The 11,231-nt window shown below is 44.9% G+C and overlaps 1 protein-coding gene across 5 annotated transcripts in view; it reads right to left on the bottom strand.

Annotated features, from left to right (window-relative positions):
- PUM2 (pumilio RNA binding family member 2) overlaps positions 1-1,895 on the bottom strand; it is a 100,743-nt gene extending 98,848 nt beyond the window's left edge. For all 5 annotated transcript variants that reach the window (XM_032866902.1, XM_032866907.1, XM_032866906.1 and 2 more), the window contains exon 1: positions 1,754-1,895. The gene's annotated coding sequence lies outside the window, so the exon portion shown is untranslated. The remainder of the gene's footprint in view (positions 1-1,753) is intronic.
- Positions 1,896-11,231: the final 9,336 nt, after the last annotated feature.

Consider the following 11,231-nt stretch of genomic DNA (forward strand, 5'->3'; position numbering starts at 1 on the left):
ATTATTTCAACACCAGGAGGACTTATAAACAAGTATGGAAGGTTTAAGGGACACAAAATCCTAGTATTATCTTTGTTGAGACTGCATAGTTTGGCTTATATGCTTGTAATACCAAAGAAAAGTTGGTCTATTAAAGTGGACAACCTTGTAAGACCAATTTAAACATGGCAATAATTTATACTTTTAAGCTGAAACCTCACTAAATATTAAAATGTCTAAGGGAACTTTACACTCAAATTAAGAAAACTACGTATAAAAATTAAACAGTTTCAATTTTCTTAAAGATGTTCAAGTTTGTTAATAGCAAATTTAACTTGAAGATTAACAGCCAGACTTGTACAAATAAGAAAAAAGAACTTAAAAAGCTTAAGAACCAGGATTCTGAAATACAACTAATTTTTAAAATCAGTGTAAGCCTTTACTGGGTACAAAAACCATCCTTCAGGACACCAAAAGACAATTCTAAATAACTAAAGTTCACCAAAAATTGAACTTTAAAAGACATTCATGCAAAGGGAAATATTAACAACTATTCACTATGCCTGTGCAGATGAAGCAAATCCTCTATAAAAAAAAAAAGTACTAAAAGAATAAGAACAGAAACTTAAGCCCATTAAAAATATTTGTCATTGTATTCTAAATAAGATTTCTAGCCAGAATTCCTTAAATTGTCCTCCGATACTCCAGGTCACATGGTGAGTCACCTATTAAACACGAAATCTAAGCAGTAAACAAGCTTTTAAAATCCTTAGGTAACTCCCTTTATTAAAATTGTTTTTTTGATATACCTTTACAAATATTACAGTTCTCTTAAGCGTCTAAAAGCATTTGACTAATAAAGCTTTCTCTAAAAACCTTTACCGAAAAAACCCATCACCACTTTTCTTAAGACCTCACAATACCCGAAATCCTGATTTTAACTGACATTACTGTCTTATTACACCTAATATGCTCGTAATATTAACCCTCATGATGTTTAAATATGTGTTAGAATGAAAAACTAAGTTAAGAAATATGGGTTTTCCCTAGCTGTGTTCTCAGTAGCAGCCTAACTTTTACAAGCGTTTGGGATAAAACTTTGAACAATTATCCGCAAATGTGGCCCAAACTACTGCTAAAATGTCTGAAGCCTCTAATCTTTTCTTTCATTTTAGTTTATACATCTGAGTGTCAAAGCCTGTTCCAGTAACAAACATAACATTCCTTAATAATAGCACCTAACGAGTCTAACTAACCCAAGTCGCTGTTTCTTTCATATCCACACCTGTCTGCCGAAAGCTTTTCCTGGACACACTCGGGCCCCCAAGAATTCCCACATTTGTTTTCATAAACCCACTCCTTCCTCTTCGCCCACTTCCAACTCGCACACTTCTCTGGATCTACCGGCCTCACCCCTCTTAACGACCATGGGCTGAACGGACAGCTCGGTCCCTAACCCCAAGCGCCGAGAAACCCAGGACTAGTGCGGTGGGCCCCCCAGCGCCGCAAGGCAGTGGCGTGGGGGAGGAAAGGAAGCGGGAGAGCCGAGCACCCCCCCACCCCGCGCCGGGCGCACACCCCCTTCCGGCACCCCTCCCCCCGCATTGTGCGAGCGGGGCCCGGGCCCCAGGCCGCAGCTGCCCTGGGTTACCCCAGGCCCGTCCGCCCTCCCGCCCGGCGAGCTGCTCCCGCCGAGACGGCCACACAAAGCCCGGGAAGCCAGCTTCTGGGGCGCCAGAGCACGGGGAGAAGGAGCAAACGCGGACTGACTTACGGGGCTGCTGCGGCCGCGCTGCCTCAGCCGGAGACACCGACCGTTGGGCACACGGCGGCGTCGCTCTTGGCCGTCCTTCCCTCCTCCGCCTTCGGTGGCGGCAAGATCTTCTTTCTCCACCTACCTCCCTCCCCCCCACCCCACCTCCTCCTTCTCCTCCCCCTCCTCCTCCGAACCACCGAAGTACCGAGGGTGAGACACAGAGACTCACAACAACATGGCTGCCACCGCCGCCTCCCCTCCCCTCCCCCCCCCGCCCACCGGCCGCGCGCAAGGCACTCCGGGAGAAAGGGGAGGGGGGAGCACTCACCGACGTGCGGCTCTTCTCAGTGGCTTCCGTCGCTTCTCCCGCGCTTCTGGCGCCGGCCGGCGGGAGCTCTGCGCGTGCGCACGCTCTCTGCGCTCGCGCGTTTCGGCCGTCCCTGAGGCGTGCGCTCCCCCGCCCTCACCTTGCGGGCTCGCAGCTGGTGCTAGGCTCGGCGGCTGCGCCTGGCGGGGACGGGCGCGGGACCTCGGCCGGCGCAGGCGTGGTGTCGCCGAGCGCCGCGTTCGCCTGTCTTCCCGCGTGCAGCCTCGACTTCCGAATTCGCTTACCCTCCGCTTCCTCCCTGGTAGCTCATTGTTCTCCGCCGCTGCCTGTGCGGATGTCAGTTGCCTGTGACCGCGCAGTACTCCTCGAACATCGCTTCTGGGGTGCTGGCACCCACAGGAGCCGGACAGTAATCCAGGCCCTTAGGGTTCATCCTCCTCCCTCACCGCAACAAGACGATGGAGACGCATTTTGGGTGGAAAAGTGAGCCCCTTAAAGTGGACTGTCATTCTAGTTGCCTCCTGGGCAGGTGGACCCAGCTCAGCACATTACGGCCCGCAATGCTTGGCCGTGGTAAACACAAAGGAGACCCAGGTCATTCTACTGGGCTAGTGATTCTCACTCGCCGCCTTATTTTTCATCACCCGCGCATGCCAAGTGCACTGTCCGGTCCGCACCCCGATCCCCCACCGCAGCAGTTAGAGACCGAACCCGCGCTGTCGTCCTGTCCCCGTGGCTTTGGTAGTGATGATTCCAGGCTTGAGACCCAACCGTAGTCTGCCCCTGTCACACAGCCGTCATGTGGTAGGGGCACCGGCACTGTGTTCTCCATGGTTGGCACAACTCTCTGACATTCTGTAGTTCTGAAAAGGAGTGCTTTGTAATTTTTCTTCCTGGGCGACTGTAAGCTCCATGATGGGCTTGCAGGACCATGAGTCTTTTATCCACGCGAGCGCGCGCGCTTGTGTGTGTGTGTGTGTGTGTGTGTGTGTGTCTCCCCCAGGGCCTGGGCCATAGTAGTGTTCAAAGATTATATGTTGAATGCCTGAACTTATCGGTTTTTAATTATTACTGAAAGCATTTGACATCTGAATCTGCCTCAAGACTTTTACCTGTGGCCCACATTTCAGGCTTCTAGATATTTCCAGCTGAATATTCTTCCTGGCACCAAACAAAAACAACTTAGACCCATCGCCCAATTCTTGTGTTAGCTCAACAGTTGGTATACCACAACCGATTGAGTACCCCAAGTTAGTCCTTTGCTACATCCTTGTCTGTTTCTCTTATACCTTTCTCCCCATATAGAATTTTCACTTCCCAAATATTTCTGGAAACGGTTTTTCCTAGTATATCCTCATTAATACTAGCCTTGCTTCCCAGGTCTGGATATCTAGAGCAAGCTCTTAATTTGCTTTCTTGTGTTCAGTCTTGTTTGGTCTAGTCAGTTCTGCTCCCTGCCATCTAAAATGAACATCTGATTCCTGGCTCTTTTGCATCTCCTTTAGCCATTCCATTGCTTCCTATCACCCACGATAGCATTTCCTGAGTATGTTCTATTCAATACTAGTAGATGTTCCTTCAAGAAATGTCTCATGATCAGGTAAGTATGGGAGACACTGAGATGCACATATGTTGCCTTCTTCTTCCCCTTCCACTGGGCTGATAATAGCTGAAGAGTCTTTATGTACAGTTGCCTAATCCAGGTGAAAACTGATGAAGCCATCAGAGCCCTCCCCATGTGGAATTAGGACTAAGAGACCCCAGTATCACTCCGGGAAGTCTCTTGAACCTGGCATCTCTGGGCTGATTTTTCCCACAGTGTGGACAAGGAACCCATAAAGAAAACTGGAGTTGAGAGAGAAAAGGAGAGCCCTTTATTCCTGTACCTTGCTAGCAGCTTCTACCCTTGGATTCTGAAACACATTCCTGGATCATTTAACAAATTCTGCTTTTTTTTTTTTGCCTAAGCTAAATGAAGTCAATTTCTATTACAGCCAAGAGTCCTAACTAAAAGCTGTGTTAAAACCATCCTTACTATTTATTTAGTGCTTACAGGATGTAAGCTTTGGTAGCCGCTTTGGTAGTGGTGATTCCAGGCTTGACACCCTATTGTAGCTTTGGTAGTGGTGCTAACAGTAGGTACGCACTAAAGCACTTTTTTTTTTTTTGCCCCAAAGATTTTATTTATTTGAAACAGAGAGAGATCACAAGTAGGCAGAGAGGCAGGCAGAGAGGAAGAGGGAGAAGCAGGCTCCCCGCTGAGCAGAGAGCCTGATGCCATGTGGGGCTCAATCCCAGGACCCTGACATCATGACCTGAGCTAAAGGCAGAGGCTTAACCCACTGAGCCACCCAAGTGCCCCTAAAGCACTTTTCATACATTATTTCATTTAATGCTCCCAATATCCCCATGAACAGGGCAGCTTCACCGGCATGTGACCTGTGCAGTCCTACAAGGCCTGAAGCTTTAGAAGCTTTAGGAGAGTTCCACAATTGGTTTAATGCTCTGTCATCGCCTTCCAGAAAGTCTTAATAGGAAAAAGATAAATTTTCATTTTGCACTGGGCTCCATAAATCATATAACCTGTACTGTTTATGAGGTATTATCTTTATTTGACAAAAGCCTTCTTAGTATCTTTAAAAACAAATTATGCTTTGTAAATATGCAAGTGAGGGACATAGTGTGTACAGGACTTCCCAAACAAATTTGACAATGGAAGACTTTTCTTCCTGGTAAATCTCTTTTTGAGGCTTTGTGCTCTGCAGAATCCGCATCAAAGTCCAACCCTTCAGTGACCTGACTCCGCCTACCTCCAGCTCCTGATTCACCTGGCGCGTGAGCAGTTTCTTGCTTCCGTGCCTTCACACATGCTTTGCAATCTGGCTTTGCTCATTAGGCACCTTCTGATTATAATTGGCTTCTCTTGTATATTCACCTACAAGGAAAAAAATGCATTCCTCAGCTACTGTAAATATCAGGTGTGCCTGATAGTTAAGGTGGACATTGTAATTGATGCCTGACAGCCATTCTAATCACCCGGGGAACTTGTTTGAAATGCAGAATCTTGGCCCCATTCCAGAACTACTGAATCAAATTCTGCATTTTAACAAGACTCCTGGGCAATTTCTCTACTTAATAAAGTATAAGAAGCACTGGTAAACTAATCACAAAAATTCCCTCTCACTTGATAGGAACTGGTTCTGTCGTGGGTGTGTTTTTCATTTAGAGCCTGTGGGACACAAAAACATGCCAACTCAAAGCAAGGGGGGTTGGGGGGGAGCCTGGCTCTCTCTCCTTCTGGACGTAAACGAGAAAGCATCTTGCCCCCAGTCCGTGCTGACAGGAATCCTATCTGCTAGTAGCACACCCAGAGTATTCATTCTCCTTGTCTTCTTTAGTAACAGACCCTCTGGATGTCCCTGTGGGCTAGAAAAGGCACAAGGTGGAAGGAAGTAGCCTGATTTCCAAGCAACACACCTTGCGTCTTAGGAATGTGTCTATATGGCCTGTTAAGACAAGTGGTTCTCAGCCACAGTTGCACATAAGAATCTCCTGGTGGCGGGAGGGCGCCTGGGTGGCTCAGTGGGTTAAGCCGCTGCCTTCGGCTCAGGTCATGATCTCAGGGTCCTGGGACCGAGTCCCGCATCGGGCTCTCTGCTCAGCGGAGAGCCTGCTTCCCTCTCTCTCTCTCTCTCTCTCTCTCTCTCTGCCTGCCTCTCTGTCTACTTGTGATCTCTCTCTGTCAAATCAATAAATAAAAAATCTTAAAAAAAAAAAAAAAAGAATCTCCTGGGGGAACATCTGAATTGTATCATTCTCAGTCCCCTCCCAGAGATTTTGATTGAATGGTTCTGATCCCGCTAAAGCCAGGATATGGATATTTTTTTTAAATGTTCCCTGGTAATTATAACATGTAGGCATTGCATACCACTAGTTTAGACAGACCAATCTTGGAGCATAATGCCATTTTAATATTCTCTATGAAAATACTGCTTTCCACTGGGACTGCTAATGAAACCTCTTGTAAACTCTTTTTACAACTTTGCTGGTTTTTTTTTTTTAAGATTTTATTTATTTATTTGACAGACAGAGATCACAAGTAGGCAGAGAGGCAGGCAGAGAGAGAGAGGAGGAAGCAGGCTTCCCGCTGAGCAGAGAGCCCAATGTGGGGCTTGATCCCAGGACACCGGGATCATGACCTGAGCCGAAGGCAGAGGCTTAACCCACTGAGCCACCCAGGTGCACCCAACTTTGTTGTCTTTATAAAAGTAAATAAGCAGGGCGCCTGGGTGGCTCAGTCGGTTGAGTGTCTGCCTTCAGCTCAGGTCATGATCCCAGGGGTCCTAGGATCGAGCCCCACATTGGGCTCCCTGCTCAGTGGGGAGACTTCTTCCCCCTCTCCCTTGGCCTGCCTCTCTGCCTACTTGTGATCTCTGTCTGTCGTATGAATAAATAAAATCTTTAAAAAAATTTTTTCAAGAAATAAAAGTTCAAACCACCCTAATTTTAATATCACAGAAATACTAATATCCACATGTGGCGAACAGCATTGTTACAAGCATAAATACAGATAGAAGGACAGATAGCTACGTAGGGTAACAGGAATAGGTTCAGTCTGCATATGCTATTTTAAAATACAGTGTTGAGGGGCGCCTGGGTGGCTCCGTGGGTTAAAGCCTCTGCCTTCGGCTCAGGTCGTGATCCTGGGGTCCTGGGATTAAGCCCCACATCTGGCTCTCTGCTCAGCAGGAAGCCTGCTTCCTCCTCTCTCTCTCTCTGCCTGCCTCTCTGCCTACTTATGATCTCTCTCTGTCAAATAAATAAATAAATCTAAAATAAAATAAAATACAGTGTTGAACTTAGTCTTACTTGAATTTAACAAAAGTGAAGGAACTGCTCAGATGCATATTTTTTCATTTTCAGAGAGACTGATTCATAAAAGTTTTCTCAAAGGTTAACATGATTAAAAAAAAATCATACTAGGACAGAGGGACTTTTTCAACTATGTGCTCCAACATTGCTCAGTAGTGAGTTCCCTGCTATGAAAGAGAGATTAACAGTCTTTCGCTTCCTTCTACCTCTTCCCCATACTTCCTAATTTTTGACTCGTGTTATTTTTCATCATGTCAGGGTTTATACCATTTACATTCTATTTTTATCCATTTTTCTTTTGCTTTTTCTTAATTTCAGTATTTAAATGTATTTATCATGTATGGCTTCTTCATTTCTGACTTGATTTTGATTCAGTTACATGGATTTCATCACTTATCAGTTAGCCTTTACATGGGTTACAAACCACCCCCCACTATCATTTCCTAGCTCCCAGTTCTGTGGGTTGGCCAGTTGGGCTGGGTTCAACTGGGAAGTTCAGTTGATCTCTTCTGGACCTACCTGTGCAACTAGCCAGCTGGTATCGAGGCTGGCTGGGGCTGCGAGGCTCGGGTCTGGTGGTCAACCAAGACACCCACAGCCCCTCCTGGAGACTTGCCTAGGCTTGGTCACATGGTGGCAGAGAGTGAGAATGGAAACTGCCAGCTTGGAATTCATGTCATGTCCCTTCTGCTGCGTCACTGGCCAAAGCAAATCATAAGGCCAGCCCAGATTTAAAAGATGAAGAAACAGACTTTATCTTTTGATGAGAGGAGCTACAAAGAATTTGTGTGTATTTGCAATCTTTTGAAAGCCTGATATTCCTGAAGTTTTGAAAATGCCTTCCTAGACATATCTCCAAAGGCAAGAGAAACAAAGGCAAAAATGAACTATTGGAACTTCATCAAGATAAAAAACTTTTGCACAGCAAAGGAAATAGTGGACAAAACCAAAAGACAATCAACAGAATGGGAGAGGCATTTACAATGTCCTATCAGATAAAGGGCTAGTATCCAAAAGCTACAAAGAACTTATCAAACTCAACACCCAAAGAACAAATAACCCAATCAAGAAATGGGCAGAAAGGAGCACCTAGGTGGCTCAGTCCTTAAACTTCTGCCTTCAGGTCAAATCATGATCCCAGAGTGCTAGAATTGAGCCCCACATCAGGCTCTCTTCTCGGTGGGGAGATTGCTTCTCCCTCTCCCTCTGCCTGCCACTCTGCCTGCTTGTGTGCTCTCTCTCTCTGCCAAGTGAATAAATGAGATATCACCTCACACCAGTCAGAATGGCTAAAATTAACAAGCCAGGAGAAGATAGATATTGGCAAGGACTTGGAGAAAGGGGAGACCATCTTATACTGTTGGTGGGAATGCAAGCTGGTGCAGCCACTCTGGTAAAAAGTATGGAGATTCTTCAAGAAGTTGAAAATAGAGCTACCCTATGACCCAACAGTTGAACTAGTAGGGATTTACCCCAAAGATACAAATGTAGTGATCCAAATGGGCACCCGCACCCCAATGTTTATAGCTGACCTGTCCACAATAGCCAAACTATGGAAAGAGCCCAGATGTCCAACAACAGATGAACAGTTAAAGCAGCTGTGGTATAGATATACAATGGAATACTATGCAGCCATCAAAAAAGAAATCTTGCCATTGGCAAGGATGTGGATGGAACTAGAGGGTATTATGTTCAGTGAAATAAGTCAATCAGAGAAAGACAATTATATGATCTCATTCATACATGGAATTTAAGAAACAAAACAGAGGATCATAGGGGAAGGGAGGGAAAGATAAAACCGAATGAAATCAGAGAAGGAAACAAACCATAAGAGACTCTTAAAAATAGGAAACAAACTACTGAGGGTTGCTGGAGGGAAGTGGGGGTGGGGGATGGCGTCACTGAATGAGGGACATTAAGGAGGACATGTGATGTAATGAGCACTGGGTGTTGTATAAGACTGATGTATCACTGAACTCTACCTCTGAAATTATACACTGTATGTTAATATTGAATTTAAATAAAAGAAGATTAAAAAATGCCTTCCTGTTTTATTTAAACTTAAACAACTATTCTCGAGTCTTGCTGTCTCCCCACACCCTCCAATGCCCTCACACCCCAGGACTTTGTGGACACTGTGCTTATGGAAGACTCTTACAGAAGTCTTCAGCTGTTTTGATTTTAGCCTACTTAAGAATTTTTTTTCTCTACTTTTGAAGTTTGATGTCTTAACCACAACATATCTTGCTGTCAATCAGTTCCTAACAGATTTTCTTGTTATTACAGTATAACCCTGATATTTGAAATTAAGTTCTTTAATCATTTCAGGGAAATATTTCTGCATAACAGCCCTGAATATTTTTTTTCTGACCTTTGATTTTCCTACTTCATGGACAACAATTATTCTTATTTGGAACATCTTGTACAGCTTAAAGCCAATGAGAAGACACTCTTAAAAAGAATTTGGGGGTTCCTGGGTGGTCAGTCATTAAGCGTCTGTCTTCAGCTCCCGCATTGGGCTCCCTGCTCTGTGGGAAGCCTGCTTCTCCCTCTCCCACTCCCTGTGCTTGTGTTCCCTCTCTCGCAGTCTCTTTCTCTCTCTCCGTCAAATAAATAAATAAAATCTTCAGAAAAAAAAAAAAAAGAAATTGGGGGACAAAAAAAGAAACATCTTGTCCTTCACATGTATCATCTCCTTGTTAATTTCTTTACTATCTTTGTCTTTTTCTTCTGAATTCACTATGATTACATCAACCATTTTCTCCATGTTATAAATTCTGTTTTCAGCCAAAATGTCAATGGTGCAATGTCACCGTTGGTTTTGATGTTTCCTTAGCTCTCCAATCATCCCTGTTATCTCATTTTGACGTTTCCTCATCATCTGTGCTATTAATCTACTGCCTCCCAGCTCCAAACTTTGCGGTGCTGAGACTGGGACTCTGCAAACAGCACTTCTTCACCAGTGGGCAACGTGGTAAACACTGTCAATAGTGGGCACATGGAAAGAGATGAGGAGATGGGAAAGAGAAGCCTCTTGCTCTTTCCACTTGTTATTCCTGTCAGCAGAATCCCAAGGCAGCACCTCAGCCCAAGTGCAGGAATTGGTTCCAGTTTCTAACTTCTTTGCCTGCTTCCAGAACCAGGCTGCTGATCCTCCCTGGGAAAGCTGAGCAGTGGCTGAGCAGTGGCCCCCTCCTCAGAGGACTGAGACCCTGCTCCCCTGAGGACTCTTCTCCAAATCCCGAGGTAGTAGGAGCAACCAGAAGCCCAAGTCCCAACTCTGTGGACCACCTCCTTTGTTTCTAAGTTCAGCTAACATCCCCCTCTTTCCTTGGTTTCCCCAGGGATGGCAGCTGTAGTGACTAACTCTACTCCCTCATCACGCTTCTCCTCACACCTTTTGTTTTGTCAGCCTGACCAATTCCCCACATTCCCTCTGTTAAATTAACCGAGGTGGTCTCTGTTTTCCTGACAGGTCCTGAACTGATGCATCACCTTCTAGGACTTCTTAAAGTTTTGTGATGAAATATTACAGCATAAGCTTTTGCAGAAAATGTGGCTTTTTTAGAAAAATCTTTTCCCATGCCTTTATTGCATTTTTTCTGCAGCTATTGGGGGGGGTGTTGATTTAAATGAGTCTTTTTTAATTTAAATGAGCTCTTTGACAACATTACTAGCTCTTATTTATTTTTTTAAGAAAAATTTTTTTAAAGATTTTATTTATTTGACAGAGAGAGAGACAACAGAGAGGGAACAGAAACGGGGGAGTGGGAGGTGGAAGTAGGAGAAGCAGACTTCCCACCGAGCAGGGAGCCTGATGTGGGGCTTGATCTCAGGACCCTGGGATCATGCCCTGAGCTGAAGGCAGACGCTTAATGACTGAGCCACCCAGCCACCCCTCTAGCTCTTACTTTATTAAACAGATTTCTTAAGCTATAATTGACATATTACCACAAAACTTACTATTTAACGTATACAATTCAGTGGGTTTTAGGGTATCCACAAATGTGTGCCACCACCAGCACAGTCAATTTTAGAACATTTTCATCACTTCAGAACGAAACCACATACCCTTTGGGTAGTACTCTGCTATCCTCCCACCCCCTAGTCCTAAAGAGTCACTAATCAATCCACTTTTTGTCTATATATTTTGCCTCTTCTGGATATTTTGTGTAGATGGAATGATATAAATGTTATCTTTTGTGACTGGCTTCTTTTACTTACCACAATGCTTTCTTTTTAAGAGATTTTACTTATTTATTTAAGAGAGAGAGAACATAAGTTGGGGGAGCGGCA

This window comes from Lontra canadensis, unplaced genomic scaffold, assembly GCF_010015895.1.
Source record: "Lontra canadensis isolate GAN:19392208 unplaced genomic scaffold, GSC_riverotter_1.0 scaffold32, whole genome shotgun sequence".
NCBI lineage: Eukaryota > Metazoa > Chordata > Mammalia > Carnivora > Mustelidae > Lontra > Lontra canadensis.